We start from the raw sequence: 18,916 nt of genomic DNA, 5'->3' as shown, positions 1-18,916 counted from the left end.
TGATATGATTTTTAATTCTGTTTGGGAACTGATGAATTGATTTGGATTCTGATTGAAAAATGATGATCCTTGAAAATGGGTTGAAATGTAATAAGCTGAGCGAAACCACAATGTGGATGATTGGGACGAGTCCCTGTAATGATAAATGATGAAAATGATTCAGCAAATCACTATGAGATTAGTGGATTATGTTGTCAAATTGCTACTGTTAATACTTGAGACGGTAGATCAAGTTAAGGGATGACAAATTGAGAACTTGCTTAACTTAAATTCCGTGGAGGAATGTTCAGAAGGAAATTTTCGGTCTAATGGACCATTATCGTGTTAAAGATATGAATGATATGATTTGAATGAATTGTTATTTAATGATGAATTCTATATAAGGGATATTTATCCCCATATTCTGTTGGGTTGACCGGAATATAAGGAACCCCAGAATAAATTGGATCTTAAGCAAAAAAGTTGTCCTCTACTTGCGAGATGAGGACATCTTGCACCTTTTAAGTGGGGTAGAATGTAAGATTCCTCCCCCAGCCTTAGAGGTATACAGGAGTAAGAATCTCCCTTTCTGATCTTATAATTATTCTCTCTCTAAAATAAAAGAAAGATTCTGTTTAAAAAAGGAAGAACCTTTTTCCTGAATACTTCTCAAGAGTCCCACCTGTTTTAAGGATTCAGAACAACGAGTTCAGAAGTGAGAATCGATGTTTTGGATATCAAGGTTTTGGTCTCGAGTACGGCCCAAAAGAAGTTCTTTATCTCTTGGGAAGTATAAGAAGTTATCTCCCAGATATTGTGGACCAAAGAAAGTAGGTGATTTAGCTTACGAACTTCTTTTATCTCCTCATCTCAAAGTTCTGAATGCCTTCTATAGAAAAATGTGCCAAACCCAAATCATGGAAAGACGATAAAACTTCAGTGGCAAGTTACCGTTGGCTTCTAAGTTACGCTAGCTCCTTCCTTTATATAAGTCGCAACTTTTACTTGTCGTTCACAGTAATCTTACTTCCATCGATCTTCTTTCTTTCTTAATCTCCTTCATGGCTTGGCAACAAGAATTAGTTTTATCCATGATGATTTCTCACCTTCAAGACGCAAGGGAGTCTGTGAAGAAAGATTTTATAGAGCAGTATGAGCGCTCACTTTTCCCTCACTTGGGAACTTCTGTAGCGCAGACAAAATGGCGGACCTATCAAGACATAACTAGGGTAACACCCTGGGGTCAGCAGCACTTTCGTAACAATGTCCACTTGGCCATGGTTATTGAAGCTTTGGGTTTGGGTCCCCGATACTACTGCATCATGAGATCAAGGCATCCTGGGTTTTCTGAGCGGGTCTTCTTACTGGCGTGTTTTCTTCCTCATGAGAAGATATGCCTTTCTTATCTTGAATCTTGCTCTCTTGAGACTTTTTTTTGAATTAGTGGTTAATCTTAATTAAAAAAAATTTCTCTCAGTCTCATACTTGTGCATCTTGCGAAATTACCCCCAGTTTGCGAGATGAGGGCATCTCGCGTTTTTTAAGTGGGGTAGAATGTAAGATTCCTCTCCCAACCCCTTTTTGATGTCTAGTATCTTCCCCTATAATCAACCCCTCTTCAGAAATATAAAGACCTTGTTTCTAACTATTTTAGCCTAGAGAGAGAAAATATTCTAGAGAGAGAATATTGAGATTTTGAATATTTTTGGATAGAAAAATATCTCTTATAATTCAGATGAGTTCCCCTAAAACAGAAATTCAAAAAGAATTTTCCAATGTGCAATTGGAATTAATTGGAAATAGGTATAAAGAATCTTAGTCTAAGGGTCTAGATTTTCAGAAATCTTTAGACTATGGTCCAATTAAGGTTCCTATGGGCCAATAGCATCAATCCATGTGTAGGGAGTAGATAAATCCAATTTGTAAAAAAGAAGATACCCAAAAATGAGTAAATGCTCACATAAGGTGAAGAGTTGAAAATGTACAAGGTTTATTAGTAAAAAACTATGAGCAATATTAAAAATATGAGATATTTTGGGAATAATGATTTTATTATGACACATATGTAAGGAAGGGGAGTCCCTTAAATGCTCACATAAGATGAAGAGTTGAAAATGTACAAGGTTTATTAGTAAAAAACTATGAGCAATATTAAAATGATTCCATTATGACACATATGTAAGGAAGGGGAGTTCTTTAAAGGATGTGCATATTTCACATAAGATGAAGAGTTGAAAATGTACAAGGTTTATTAGTAAAAAACTATGAGCAATATTAAAATGATTCCATTATGACACATATGTAAGGAAAGAGAGTTCTTTAAAGGAGGTGCATATTTCACATGCTTGAATGAGTTTTAAACTCATAAAAATTGAGATATTTCATCTCTCCTCTCTCCTCATTTAAGTCTAGTTCCAAAAAGTTAGCTTAACTGACCTAAAAATGGTCAAATATTGACCAAACTGATTTAGAAAATTCTAGAATCAGTTTGTTTGGTTAGGAGCTCAATTTTTCCTATAAATAGAAGCCTCCCCCTTGTTGAAAAATATATAGTGTTTATGCATCGTTACTCTACTCCACCTAAGCCAAGAACTGTGAATTCATTTAATAATTCACTAGTTTTTGGAGCTTCCCTCTTTCTTCAATCCCCATTAGTGGCTCCATCAACATACTTAACCAATTGATTGGTTGGGGGCCTCTACCGTGAACAAAGAATCAAGCAATTTGTAAGGTAAATTGTGAATATTGATCTTTCTATAATTTCTCAATGTTTCTCTCTTCTCAACCCCTCTCAAGCTTGAGAAGTTTAATTGGTATGGTTTTTTTTAAATGCTATTGAAGTTTGAATAGTAGTGAAGAGTTACATAATGCTATTGAAGTTAATTTTCATTTATGTTTAAATTCTAATGATTTTTATGTAAATTCTCTCTCTCACTCAAGAAATGGTCATACTCATGACCCATTCTCAATCCAAATCAAGCTTTTCATAAAGCTTTTCCTTAACCCAAGATTAAGCTATGCTTGAGGCCAAATTAATGGCTTTTTTCTATGCTTTTAGTTTATGTATATTAATGATTCAATCCATTATGGATTAATAATCCAATTAGAGATTATTTTAATTATTTTCTTAATGATAAGCATTATCCCTTAGAAAAATTGAGATTTATCAGTCATAGCAGCGGAGCTATGGCAAAAATTTTATAAAAATTATGCATAAAATAATCTCATTCAAAGCATAAAAAGAGGACTTCCTACCATATTCTAGGAATTATCATCCTAGATTAATTGAAAGAATTTCATTACAATCATGGAGAAATTGAATTTTAATATCATGCATAAAGGATAAGTTTTTATATCAAAAGTGTTATTTTTACCATTTTTTTTGATGCATAGAAGTATGCATAATGGATAAATTTTTATATCAAAAGTGTTATTTTTACCATTTTTATTTCATGCATAGAAGTATGCATAATGGATAAATTTTTATATCAAAAGTGTTATTTTTACCATTTTTATTTCATGCATAGAAGTATGCATAATGGATAAATTTTTATATCAAAAGTGTTATTTTTATCATTTTTAATTTTCATGCATAGAAGTATGCATAAAAGAAATTTTTTTTATATCAAAAGTGTTACTTTTATCATTTTTAATTTTCATGCATAGAAGTATGCATAAAAGAAATTTTTTATATCAAAAGTGTTACTTTTATCATTTTTAATTTTCATGCATAGAAGTATGCATAAGAGTTGATTATTTTATTATAAAAGTGTGACTTTTATCATAATTGAATTTCATGCATAGAGGTATGCATAAAAGTTGATTATTTTATTGTAAGAGTGTTACTTTTATCATATTGGATTTCATGCATATAGGTATGCATAAAAGATATTCTTTTTATACTAAAAGTGTGATTTTCCTCATAAATGGATTTTATGCTTAACTTAGATGCATAAGAGAAATTCTTTTATTCTAAAAGTGTAATTTCCTACCAAACTGAATTTATGCATAAGAAGATGCATAAAAGATTAATTTTAATCTCGAAAGTGTTAGTCTCCTTAAATGGAATTTATGTATAAATAAATGTGTAGAGAAATCTTATATCAAATGTAAGAATTCTCTTTTTTTTTTTTAAAGATATGAAATGTGGTAAGATGTGATAAGAGGTGTATGAGATGTGATAAGAATTGATAAGATGCGTATGGAAAGTGATAGGATGTGATAAGATGTGTATGGGATGAGGTAAGAAGTGTATGTGATAGAATAGGATGTATATGGGTTGTGATAGGGCGAGAATGGATGTGATGTAAAAGATTAGATGTGAAGACATATGGGGTTACATGAATGGAAATGTGGAAATGGATGTATGTATGTGGATGTGTGGATGTGGAGATGGGAGTATGGATGTATGAATGTGAAAGTGGATGTATGAATGTGAAAATGGATGTATGCATGAAGATGTATATGCATAGATGTGAATGTGGATGTAGATGTGGATGTATAGATGTGAATGGGAATGTGGATGTGGATGTATGTATGTATGTGGATGTAGATGTGAATGTATAGATGTGAATGGGAATGTGGATGTGGATTTATATGAATGTGGATGTAGATGTGAAGGTATAGATGTGAATGGAAATGTGGATGTGGATGTATGTATGTATGTGGATGTAGATGTGGATGTATAGATGTGAATGGGAATGTGGATGTGGATGTATGTATGTATGTGGATGTGGATGTATGAATGAGGACGTGATAATGGATGTATGCATGTAGATGTGGATATATGGATGTGAATATGAATGTGGATGTGGATGTGGATGTATGGATGTGGATATGGATGTGTATGTATGAATGTAGATAAGGGATGTGGATGTGAAAATGGAGGTATGCATGTAGATGTGGATGTATGGATGTGAATATGGATGTGGATGTGGATGTGGATGTATAAATGAGGATGTGAATGTGGATGTGAATGTGAATGTGGATGTATGGATGTGGATATGGATGTGTATGATATGGGATGTGGATGTATAAATGAGGATGTGAAAATGGATGTATCCATGTAAATGTGGATGTATGAATGTGAATGTGAATTAATGTGTCGTCGATATGAGGAAATGGATGAGAATGAGTACACATTGAATGGAATGTGGAATAAGTAATGTGGACTAAGGAGGGATAATGTGGAAAGACGAGAGTTTGATTTAGAAACTGTATTTTGTGACTGTTTGTAAATGACTGTTTTATGTCAAGAATGCTGGGGAAGCATTTTGACCATCTTGTGGATTAAGGTCATGAAGACCTAACTGTTAAAGTTGCAACTGCTGACGGAGAGTCAATGGAGGACGTCTCGCGTAGCAAGGTCGACCGAGGTCTTGACTAGCCTCGGTTCGATTTAAATGGTGAGCTTCCGGTACGGTGGATGAGGGACCAAGGAAGCGGCCTATGAGTGAAGCGCTAGGTCACCTGCGAAGGATCCTAGAGGGTGCTGACCATACGGTGCTCGGGCTCTGGGTCGCCCAGGATACCCACGCGTGCGTCGAGGAAGATATTGGAACAAGGAGTAAGAGTTGTTTTGTGAAACCGGGCATGGATCTGGTTGATTGACCTTGCTGGTCTTCAATGGATGAGTCCATGGCTCTTTATATGGATCTGTTGGTTGATCTTGCTGATCTTCAACGAGAGTCCATCTTGATTTTTATAAGTGATTATATTGCCGAGTATTATGGGCTAGGAACTATTGAAAAGGCCCCTGTGTGGACAAGTGGTGAGCGTTCTAGTTGCCAATGATGCCATAGATACTCTGATGAAGGAATGATGGGAAATTATGAATCAACCGGATAAATTGGAAGATTATGATCAGTGGTACTATGGTTTCATTAAAGGATTGTTTAAAGTTAGTTGATGCTAAGAAAAAGGCAATTTCATATTGGGTGTGTAAGTGGTGTGGCTAGTTCTATGTTTGCATGAACTTCCGGCTAGGGGGCCTTGGAACTCTTTTCCTTGGTACCCGGGACAAAACCTAACCAAATTCCAAAATTGGATCCCATCACTACAGTGGTTGGGCGGTTGGCTAACCCATGGGATCGGATGGGGTTAGGCTGGACTGATGGATCCGTAAATCGAGATTTAATTTCTATTATTACGATAGATGAAGTAAATCCCGGATAGAAATTGTTCTATGGATAGGAATCAACGGCTGTGCCTCTTGATGGGGAAAAAAGCGTTGATCCCAATGATCCAAGTGCAAGTTTCTTCCTTGATTTGACCAAGTACCGTTAGAGGTGCAGTCAGATCAGTTGATCCGTAATGATCTTGACTACGTTAGAGTAAAGAGTTATCCTGGTGGAATCGCCCATGCTTTCCGGGTAAAGGAAGTTTTTCCGGTTTCGGTTTTGGACAAACCGACGGATTAGTCTCTTGTCCGGATATTCGTGGGCGAGGCCGCGAGTGTGAGACCCCTACCCGCGCATGATGTGTTACTTTCGCTGCCAGTGTCCTGAATCCGTTGCTCAGTGGGAACAGGGATCTCACACTAAGCCCACCTTCTCCAGCTTCTCCTTGACCTCTGCCTCTTCCAAAATTTGGAGGCACTCTGAGCTGTGGTAATGCAATGCAACCTTTCCATGGGCCATAAGGGCTTCCTTGCTAATGATGGCCCCATGGAAGGCTTGGGCATATGGGCCCAAATAATTTAGATTGGGTACCTGCATTGGTTTCTTCTTTTGACTTGCTGGGGAGCTTGTAGCGCTAGCTTGAGTGGTTGATGGGGTCTCTACAGCTTTTGTTTTCGGGGGGGCCGACATCTGTACATGAAAAGTACATCAATCTCCAGACTGGTGGGGTAGGTACCATTTCTCTTTCTTTCCTTTTTTTAAAAATGGTAAACCGGTTAGTTGAAATGAGAAGTGTGTTAGTGTAGGAGTAATAACAAGGTGTGTTAATTGACAGGTGAATGTTGTGGCATGAAGGTGCAGGGTCTTAGTAGTCCCGTGAACCTGCAGATCGTGAGAAGTTGTCCTGTGATGAAAAGTGGTTACGTGAAATGTGGTTTTGTGAAATGTGGTTACGTGAAATGTGGTTTTGTGAACTCAGGTTCCGTGAGACTACAGTGGTTACATGAAACGTGGTTTCGTGAGATGAAGTCCCGTGAAAGGTCGTTTCGTGAGATGTGGTTTTGTGAGATACGGTTTTGTGAACTCAGGTTCTGTGAGACTACAATGGGTTCATGAGATGAAGTCTCATGAAAGGTGGTTTCGTGAGATGTGGTTTTGTACCCACTGCTTACAAGATCAAATTATGACTTGATCCTGTATCTATTAGTGTAATGCTCGTTGCATGGCCTTTAGCTGTAGTAAGTTCTACCTTGAGTCATGTTGGCTCAATGTTCAGTTCCTCTTCATCCAAGGAGAGAGTCAAGGAGGCCATGTTGACATCATGTAATTGTTTAGCTTTGGCCTCCCTTTTCTTAGCCTCTTCTTAAGCTTGATGGATTTTTCCCTTTGCACGCTATTTTTGTTGTTTTAAGAGATATTCTTGTTTGCAAGAGCATCTCTTGGGTCAGTGGTCCATAATATTTTTTGAGTTTGCTTCCATTGACGTAAACCTCTATATGTATGCCGTCAATTATCTCAATTCTAACCGACCTCTAAGGTGTGATCTTAGACACTCAGCAGGGCCTCTGTATTTGAGTTTCTTTTTCCTGGTGCTTCCTTCACCATACATGAGGACAAGGTCCCCTGTTTCCAGTTCTTTTTGTTTAAATCTTTTATCAAACCAATGCTTCCTGTGTAGTTTCTCGACCATGAGTCGATGCGATGCTATCAGCCTGGTCTCATCAAGCTTCTCTAAGTCGATTAGCCTTTCGGCTAATGCATTCTCTATCAGACGTTCTTGCATTGTAGTCCTTAAGCTCGAAACTAGGTATTCCATAGGCATTACTACCTCAACACCATAAGCTAGACAAAAGGGAGTGTATCCCATCGCTACCTTATATGATGTTTGATATGCCCATAGGGCTGCTCTGTCAGCTTATGTTCCCAGTTCGTTCGACTTGCTTCCAAGGTTTTTGTCAAGATAGTACACAAAATTTTGTTTGTACTTTCTGCTTGACCATTAGCCTGTGGGTAATAAGGTTATGATTTTCGATGGACCACTAAAAATCTAGCAAGAAAATAATCAATCACCTCATTTTTAATAAAATGTGAGCTACGATCACTAACTAATTCTAATGGGCAGCCGAACCTCTAGATAATTTGCTCGTATAAGAATGTTGTTGTTGTTTGTGCATCAACTCGCTTCGAGGCTCTGGCTTCTGCCTATTTTGTGAAATAGTCCGTGGCCATGATCACATATCAGGCTTGTGATGGATGTGTCGCTGGACTAATGGTTCAACAAAATCTACTCCCCATTTTTCAAAGGGTTATCTTACAATAATAGGGGTGAGCGGCATCTTGCCCCTTTGTTGAGGGATAGCAAAACACTGACATTCTTCGGGGTGAGCGGCATCTTGCCCCTTTGTTGAGGGATAGCAAAACACTGACATTCTTCGGGGTGAGCGGCATCTTGCCCCTTTGTTGAGGGATAGCAAAACACTGACATTCTTCGCACCTTTTAACAAATTCTATGGCATCTTTGAATAACGTAGGCCACCATAATCCTGCTTGAAGTACCTTGCGAGCCGTGATCTCTCAAACAAAATGCCTGCCTGCTATCCCTGAATGAGCTTCATCTAATATCGTGAGAGAACGAACTCATCTTCTCACACATCTTCTTGGAAAATTATCTTTACCTAGCTTATATAGTTCTCCCGCAATCAATTAATAAGGTGCAGCAAGCTTAATAAGCCGCCACATTTTATCTTTGTTCAAGGGTATTTCTTGCGAAAAACCATGAGCTAGATAATCAGATATCTTCTCGCTCCATTTGGGTAGCATGTCTAGTTTGAACAAACAAGCATCAGGGACATCATCTTCAACACCAATTTATAGTCCCCCATTTGTAATTCTTGACATATAATTGGCTAACACATGCTGTGTCCCTTTTCTTACCGTAACTGTAAAGTCGAATTCCAGCAATAATAGCAACCATCGTGTGATTCTTCCCGTGGTGTAAGGCTAATTCACTAAGGATAATAAGGCTTGATGGTCCACGAAGAATACGAATTTGTTGACCCAAATAGGTAATGTCAATACTTCTTGACAACGTAAACCATGGCCAATCCTTCTCTCTCTGTGGTGGTGTAGTTCACCTCTACATCATTTAAGTAACGACTAGCGAAGCAGACTGGATAGTCCAATTTGAACTCACCGGGCTGGGCTAGTACACATCCAATAGCAAAGTTTGATGCATCAATATGCACATGAAATATGAGGTCCCAATTGGGGGGTTATAGAATTGGCACACTAGCCAATGCCTGCTTCAGTCGATCATATGCTTCCTGGAATTCCTCAGTCCATTCAAAGACAATTAGTAGCTTGTACAATGGCCTGGCAATTTCAACATAGAAAATTATGAAGCGGCGGTAATACCCCGCATGGCCCATGAATCTTTGCACACATTTGTAATTAGTGGGCAGTGGCAGCTCCAATATCAACTTGACCTTGCTATCATTTGTGGATATACCGTTCTTTGAGACAATGTGTCCCAATATCACACCATGTTTGACCCAAAATTGGCACTTTAAAGGATTCAGGGATATACGATATAATCGACATCGCTCGAATACTTTCCTTAAGCAAGCCAAATGGTCCACCCCCGTTGAGAGTGTGCACACAGATCATCAATGAATACCTCCAACCACTTCTGCAAGTAGTCTTTGAAGGCTGTGCACATTAATTGTTGGAATGTTGCTAGGGCATAGGTGAGACCGAAGGGCATAATCTTGTATGTAAATGTCCCCCACATCGTCTAATGGTGGTCTTCTAGTGCTATGGACACCTGATTGTAGCTGGAGAATCCATCCAAGAAGCTGTAAGCTTCTTCACCAGCCACTCTCTCCAATACATGTTTCGTATATAGGGTAATGGATAATTGTCTTTCCTAGTAGCTGCATCGATCTTTTTAAGATCGACACATACCCTAAGTTTTCCATTATTTTTTAGCACTATTACGATTGGTGACAACCAATCCGTATGTTCTATCTCATAGATGAAATCCACAGCAATGGTTTTGTCTATTTCCTCCTTTACAATTGCCGATACTTAGGATTCATCTGGTATGGTTTCTGCCTGGTTGGTCTTGATCCTTCCATGATTGGAATCGTATGCTGCACTACCTCAGGTGGTACACCCTTCCTCTCCTTGTAATTCCAAGAGAAACAATCCTTAAATTCCTTAAGGAGGCAACGAGCTCATCTTCTTCAGTCGAAGTCAAGTCCTTAGCAATGTATACAGGTATGGTTTCCTCCCCTGGTCCCACAATGTCAACTTCCTTGACTTCCACGTCGGGCCATTGTATGATGTGGACAGCCCATCCTCCTTAACTTTGTTTCCATCAGTCGGACGTGAACAATGTAGGTTTTGAAGTGGTCTAGCATTGAGAGTAAGGTTGGTTTATCCTCATTCTCACTTTTTGTTTTAGCCATGACTTTTCTAGCCTCACGTTCAGCTTTTGCCAAGGCTTTATTCCATTTTCGATGCCCAGCTTTTGTAAGCTTAGGTGTTTCTAGCTCTTGACGGGTGGCTCTCTCCTTGTGTCTTCCTTCCAATGATATCTTGCTTAAATCTTCACCCCAATCCTTAGAAAACTCATCGTGTACCTTAGTGGCCTCAAGGTATCTCAACCACTAGGCATCCGTGGGTTTTCTTCATAAATAGGGCATTTCGTCGAGCAATACATCATTTTTGTTTTCGCACTTCTGAGGCGTTGAGTGTTGGCATGGCCTTGAGTGTTGGCATGGCCTTGTGTTATGGTCCCTTCTATGCTAGAGGTTTTATGGTCCCTTCTTATGCTTCATCAATGGTTTTCCAATTAACCATACTGACAAAGGTTGTAGGAATAGTTCCAGATTCCACATACTGGGTCCCCCTAGGCTGCATCACATCTATGGTAGCTAGCACATGCATCCAGTTTTCACTGAAGTCTGGAGGAGGAAGTGATGCATACATTTCTGTTTCCTCTTCTTCCTTGGAATTTTCCATCGTGGGCTGGCATATTTGTACAGACGTGGTGCATTTTGTTGTGAACCGAATCATTGCCGAACAATTGCCCTTCCATGGGATGTGCTTTCCATGTTCTCAAATCTATCTTTAAAATTTGTGAATCCGTACTCACGTACACGTAATCTAATGCCCAATCATGCACCAATTTGGATTCCCTCATGAAGGGTCTCCCCAATATTATGTCATATGAGTCAGGTTGGCGCAGGAAATCCATTACCACAAATGTATAATGGTAGTGAAACATAAAGAGTTTAAGTTTCACATTCTCCAGAAGTCCAATGGGCCTTGAAGATGTTCCGTCAGCCATTTTAACGATTAGATCTGCCTTTTTTAGATCGAGTTTTCCCCAGTTCTCCCAACAATGTTTTGTGATGTTGCTAACCCCCGCCCCACCATCCTAGGATAACCAATGCCTGGTACCCGATGATGAATTGGGATTATAGCATTTGTGTCGTCTCACTTTTGTAATAACGTCCCAGTTGATTAACTGGTATCTTAAAATGACTAGGGTTTTCCTTCTTAGGGTTCTTTTTGCCTAAGGTGGCAGAACCTCATAGGGTTAGTAAATTGCGTAACAGTTGCCCTAATGGAATTTGTACAAGCATGGATAGTACAACCGCCCGCGAGACTTCCTATGTCTTTGGGTTCTTTGAAGATTGAGGGTTCTTTTTGCCTAAGGTGGCAGAACCTCATAGGCTTAGTAAATTGCGTAACAGTTGCCCTAATGGAATTTGTACAAGCATGGATAGTACAACCGCCCGCGAGACTTCCTATGTCTTTGGGTTCTTTGAAGATTGAGGGTTCCCCTTAGGTGTGTGTCTTGCATTCATCCATAGGGAAGGAATGGATGGACTCACCCAACGCATTTTCCTCAAACATTCTGGACAATATTAGTGTATTAATGTATGTAGGATTAGCAGTTAGAATTTTTAATCTAAAAGGGTGGAAGGAACTAACCTCTTTTTTTCCTTGATTTCTTGGTTTTGTAGGTATCTCCTCTTGTTGTTGATGAAGGTAAGTTTACTAACCATGTGATTAAGAAATTTGGGGTTTCTTATTAGTGTCATTTTGCATAAGTAAGTAGGATTAGATATAGGTCTTTATTTATGTGGGGTAGACTAAGCTAACATTTTGTGTTTATTCTTTTTTCTTCTTTTGTAGCTATTTTCTCCCTCATTAATAAAGGTACGTCCACTAGTCTTGTGCTTAATTTATTTAATGATTATTATTTTTTATGCAAAGTGCATGCACATTCCCATTCATTTGCTTTTCATGCACATTTGCTTACTTAGGTTAATACTGATGACCACTCCCTATACCCACCACCATGACCACTCCCTATACCCACCACCACCATGAACATGAACATGTGCATTGGCCATTCCCTTCATTTGCTCATGCATTATGATGAGCACGTATTTGCTCATGCATGATGATCAAATGTATTTTCTCATTCATTATGATCAAAATGCATTTTCTTACATATGGGCTATGCATGGGCTATGTATAGTCTATGCATAGCCTATACATATGCATGGCTATGCATCATCAGACTATGCCATGCATAGCCTAATGTGGATTATGCATAGCCATGCCTATGCATAGTTATGATGATTCCAGAGCAAGGCCTATGCATGGTTATGGATTATGTATAGTCATTCTATCCATTGCCATGTCTATGTGTAGCCTTAAGGTAAGAAAGTTATATGATGTTAACCAAAATTTGGTTAATATTACTCCTATAATTTTTTGATCCAAGTGCGATGGCACTTCATGATGTAGCACATTTTTATGTAAAACCCTGCTAAGTACTTTATGTAAAAGATATGGGATGACCCAGCTTACAAAATGTGTAATGCCATCCAATGAGCTAGAAAGCCTAAGTGTACATAGAGCTAGATTATTAGTTTTGGGCCCCCAATTGTCAAATGGGCAGTTGGCCATTATAAAAAGGAAGCTTTTGTATATAAGTGACTTGAAAAAATATGAAAGGAGACAATCCCATTATCACATTTGAGCTTTCTCTTTTGCTTTCTTACTTTCTTGTGGTGATGTTTGTGATATTGTTTTCTTATGCATCCTTTCTTTCTTGATTGTGTGTGTGCTTGTAGTTTATGCTCTCCATCTCCTCTTCATTCCCTTCTCCCCTATCTCTCTCCCCCACCCTCCTTGCATCAACAAAGGTATTGAGATAGAGGTTGAGATTTCCATAGCTCCTTCCCTCTTTTCTCTCTACCTAGCACATGGAATCTCCACTTGAGTGAAACAAGTGATGGTGTAGTGAGCCCCTATTAGCTTCACATCGAGGAGATAACCCTCATAGGGTTGGCTAAGTGCATGCTCCCAAAGATCAATTATTTTTTTATCCAAATGTTATTTCAATTCATGTAGCACATTTTTTTTGTAGAACCATGCTAAGATCTTTATTTAAAAGATATGGGATGACCAAGCTTATAGCATGTGTAATTCCACCTATGAGCTAGAAAGCCTAAGTGTACGTACATCTAGATAATTAGGTTTGGCCCCTAATTATCAAATGGGCAGCCGGCCATTGTAAAAAGTGAGCTCTTGTATGTAAGTAACTTGAAGAAATATGAAAGGAGACAATCCTATTATCACATTTGAGTTTTCTTTTCTCTTTCTCTTGCTCTTTTGTGTGGTGATGGTTGTGAGCTTGTTTTCTTATGCATGCTTTCTTTCTTGATTGTGTGTGTGCTCGTGGTTATGCTCTCCATCTCTTCTCCACCATTCCCCTCTCTCTCTCTCTCTCTCTCTCTCTCTCTCTCTCTCTCTCTCTCTCTCTCTCTCTCTCTCCTTGCACACATGAAGGTATTGAGGAAAACAGGCCAAGTCAAAGAAAACTAAGCCCAAGAAATCGGAGTCCCACAGCATTATTGTTCTCATGCTTTTGTACCCAACCAATTTGTATAGATACCATTGCAATAAATATATGTATGAAATTAATATTGAGTTTAGTTTTTAATTTAAAATTGGTCATCTTGTCTTATACATCCTAAATATTATTAATAATGTTGAATAACTATTTTATAGAATGAATTCACAAGACAAGATAAATGGGTACAAAATTATCATATATTAACACTAGTTTGGTACCAAAAAAGGACACTTAAGTGTCCTTTTTCGGACGATGCAAATAAAATGCTACTTGCGCTAGGAAAGACATATTCAAAATCCCTCTTGAGGAGTTTGAATATGTGACCTAGTGTGTCTTTAAAAAATGTAACCTTGCAATTTGGATGCTGGCACGATAAGGAATTACATCCATAAATAGGACTTGCATGAGACTGCAACTCAGGTTTGAGAAACCCGCCTTATAAGCTTAGAGAAAAAAATCACTAAGCCCCGTGACCAAGTAATTATTTCATATTTGTGTCAAAGATTTTGGCAAGTTTCACATAAAATAAAATTCAATTGAGAGTGCTAAAATAGTAGGAAGTTGTGTGTGTTTGATACACCACTTTTTAGCATCCATTTGTATCCAAACCAATACATGGTTTTAATGTGTTTGCAAGTTTTTTAAGGCGATACAATGCTTACTCTATCCATTGAGATCTTAAAGTTATATGTAAAAGCCCCTTAGTAAGCTACAAATATTAATTGTTTCAAAATGTCAAAATTGCACACAACAAAAATTCTGGATTTAGATTCTTGAGTCATACGCATTACATTCCTTAGTAAACTTGCAACTTTTTGTCTGTATAGAATAATTCCTCTAAGGTAAATTGTACAAACATTATTTGGGCACCTAAAACCTTTGTTACATGGTTGTTGAGAGAGAATTTAGAAATTTTAAAAAATGAGCACGATTGAAAAACTAAGATAGCGCTCAAGTAGCAAGATTTACTTGAGCTTGGGACCCCAAAAAATATGTATTAACTTGGTTTTGAACTATATAATCATTTTCAATTGCCAATTTGCACTAACATAACCCTAGTTTTATGGAAGTACCTTTGGAAGGCCAAAATTTTCCTCTTTTTCAGCATCTTGGTAATTATGAGATTTTTGTTATAGTTCACAAGTAGCTTAGGAACTAGGACCTAAAGGAGATTGTGTTGTTTTGAAACCCCAAGTTCTACCAATTGACTTTTACAAACATGAAAAACATGATTTATTCAAGAAGTTATAGGCATTTTATGGGATTTTTGACAAAACAACTTCAAATTTCAATGAAAATTTCAAGTTAGAGTTTTTTGTCAAATTTCTAATATAGCTTGTGTTTTGACATCATGAAAAATTCCCTTTATTTTTTGACTTTTAACCGACCTATGGTTGAAACAAGGTGTAGAAATGTTCTTTCTAGGTTCCCCAAAAAATTCCAAAGTTTTGGTGAGAAACAGGACACTAAAGTGTCCTGAGGACACTTTAGTGTCCAATTATAGAACTAGTGTTAAGAAAACTTCAAGATTATAGGGGACTGACACTTCATACAACTAAAAGTATTTTGAGATATTCTTCCCACCGTAATACCATCTACCTTAAATTTTAAATCTGATGGTATGGCATCTAATAGAAATTCTACGGACGTGTGCACATCCCTCAGTGTACATTTTTCATTCACACAAGGACAACTTTGTTGTTATCATCACACTATGGTGGATGGATGCTACCACGTGCTTCAGCCAGAGAGAGGCATGTGAGTGGCAGAGAGGGGCAGTTTGTGCTCCCGTTTTGATGACTTGGACCCGTGTGTCAGAGTTCAATTTCTAGGTGTTTGGATCCGTGTGTCGAAATTCAAAGCACTAGGAATCTGGCAAGGAGCCAACATGGTGTATAAAACACTATGGATGTACTGCAGTCATTCATTGTTGTTTTCGGGATTATGGACAGGGTGTGTACCAAAGTTCATTATCTTGTGAAGTTTTTTGGACGTGATGTGTTCACAGTTCATGAATGGGGATTCTTGGACGTAGTGTGGTCTACAGTTCAATGTTCTTTGAGGTAGTTGGTGCTCAGGATGGCATTTTTGGTGGTGGTGACAAGATGGTGGTTGCAAATCCAAGGTGTACCTAGTCGTTGGCCATTGCTGGGGTGTCCATGGTAGCTTCTTCATCGACTTGGTATTCCTACTTATTATGACCACTATGAGCTACAAAGAGGGTGTTAAAATTTTTTGCATGCATCTCAAGTGAGGTCGGCCAAGTCCATTTGTGGATATACAAGCACCGTAGCTCCATTGTAAAAATTCATCTAATTCATTGATGTTGTGTTGGTTCGAATACTCTCTCTCTCTCTCTCTCTCTCTCTCTCTCTCTCTCTCTCTCTCTCTCTCTCTCTCTCTCTCTCTCTCTCTCTCTCTCTCTCTCTCTCTCTCTCTCTTTAGCATTTGTAACCCTCTCTCTCCCTTTTCTCTGCCTGCGTTTTCTCTCATCCTCTCTCCCTTTCACTAACGCAATACTGCTTCCGTATTGTCAACTTTGACAGAAATGACCACATTCTCCCTAGCTACATCGCATTGTTTCTTGAACTTATCGGGGTTGTCTCTCATCTCGTCCATGTCTCTAATCCAATCAAATACCAACTTTATAGAATTATTTAGAACACACGGATAGTGAAAATTAAAGGTTTCTTTTTTTCATATCATAAATAGTGAAGGAAATTTGGGATTTTTTGGGATCACATTGGTTACCTCTAGGCTTTTCAATTTCATAAGAACTCATAGGCCAAATTATAGTCATAATGTAGAGCTTTTTGAATTATATTTGGATCAAAGGCTTTAATTAGATAATTTCTCATTACTTTCCAAAGTTTTTATATGTGTACTGCTTCACAAACATATATATAGTGTAATACAATCCATCTTATCCTTAAAAGTCTATTAGAACTCTTAAAATTAGGTCTTTATAAGAATTCTAAGGTATTTGACTATCTTAAAAAATTAACTTTAAGGATTTTTATAGCTAATCAAATAATTACAGACTAGGACCAAATCTTGCACACATGTTCTCTACAATGTTATGCTTTGTTAGTGCATTTTGTGAGATGAATTATAAATTTTGAACCATATTTATTACTATATAATAAGAGACTAATTTAACCATTTTTAAACATCTCATAAGGCTTTAAGTGAAATATCTAGTAATTTTATATAATAATAAACACTATTTTCATAAGTTTCTCACTAGATGATCCAAATATAAGCAAGGGTTCATATATGTTGTTTTGTTATCAATGAAGTTTTGAAAGTTGACACCATAACCTTATCTTCTAACTATAGACTGTTGTCTCAACATTGTTTCTTGAGTGATGAATGGAGGAGAGAATGATGCAAAAATACACTGAGAAAGAGGTGCAATCGATAGACTAAGAAAGAGGTGCAATCGGTAGACTAAGAAATTTGAAATGTATTTACTCAAATGTATGAATCATTTTGGGGGAACCTAAATTTTAAATTTTTATTTTTTAAAGTACTGATATTTGGTACGTGGGGACAAGCCCTTGAAGTTGAACCCACTAAAATGAAGTTGAAATAGCCGTGCTATATTACATTAAAGTGGTGATAGCCCACTAAAATAGCCAAAACTAGTGAAGTTAGTGAAAAGTAGATATGACACCCAATGTCATATTTATGATTGAATGTCGCATTTCTATTACATTAAAGTGGTGATAACCCACTAAAATAGCCAAAACTAGTGAAGTTAGTGAAAAGTAGATATGACACCCAATGTCATATTTATGGTTGAATGTCGCATTTCTATTGGTCCATAGATTAATCCAAATCTAGTACAAGTGATTAAAATGCAACCCTTTTTTAAGGTTATTGGCGCTAATGCCTCATTCTAGTCGAATTCAATCACATGGCTAAGCCTTTGCAAGGGTTGTAATAACTCAACTGACATATGAAAACGAATCTAGAAAGATACTTAGTTTTTTGTATAAAAGAAATCACTCCTTGCCTGTCAAATGGTAAATCCAACAACACTTTAACTTTAGACAGATCCACATTGATCCCTTCCCCTAACACTTTGTGACCTAGCAAAATAGCCTTCTTTTCAATTATATGGCATTTGCTTGGATTCAATTACCCCTTAAGTTTTTTTAGCCTTCTGAGTCCTTCTTCAACCTTTGAACAATGAAGCACAACGGAACTGTAAATGCAAAAATGATCAAGAAAAACTCAAATACTCTTAGCAAAAAAGGTTAAAACACCATGTTTACATATTTTTGGAAGGTTGCAACAGCATTAGTAAGCCCAAAAGGCATAACTTTGTATGCAAAGCATCCCCAAGGTGTGATAAAAGTAGTCTTCAACAGAGCTGATCCTTTGGAGCTATGCTAATTCAAAAATATCCATTGTAACATCACATATAGTGTACCTTTCATGACCTGCAACCTCATTTAGAATCTCATCTTGGAATTGCAAAGGATAATGATCCCTTTTGATAGTTGTATTCGAGGACTTATAATCAACACAAATCCTCCACTTACCATTTTTCTTAGGAACTATTGCTACTGGAGAGAAACCTAGTCACTTTCCTCTACTTGGTATTTGAATCCAACTTCCAACAATCTGGACACTTCCTTTCACAGAGCTTCTTACTAAATTACACCAAGCCTCCTAAGCTTCTGTGCTACTGGTTTCAGATTGTGATTTAATTCTATGTGGTGTTGGACAACTTCGACTCCCCGATCTGAGTATATTCGGTAATGAACAAGTCTGGAAACTGAGATAGCATCTCTACATATTGGTCCCTTTCCTTATGATCTAGATCTCTAACAATCATTTTGTCCAACAAGGCTTTATACTCCTCATT

The sequence above is a fragment of the Cibotium barometz genome, chromosome 44, assembly GCF_041138505.1.
Source record: "Cibotium barometz isolate CiBa-2024 chromosome 44, ASM4113850v1, whole genome shotgun sequence".
NCBI classification, from domain to species: domain Eukaryota; kingdom Viridiplantae; phylum Streptophyta; class Polypodiopsida; order Cyatheales; family Cibotiaceae; genus Cibotium; species Cibotium barometz.
This window is presented reverse-complemented; position numbering follows the sequence as displayed.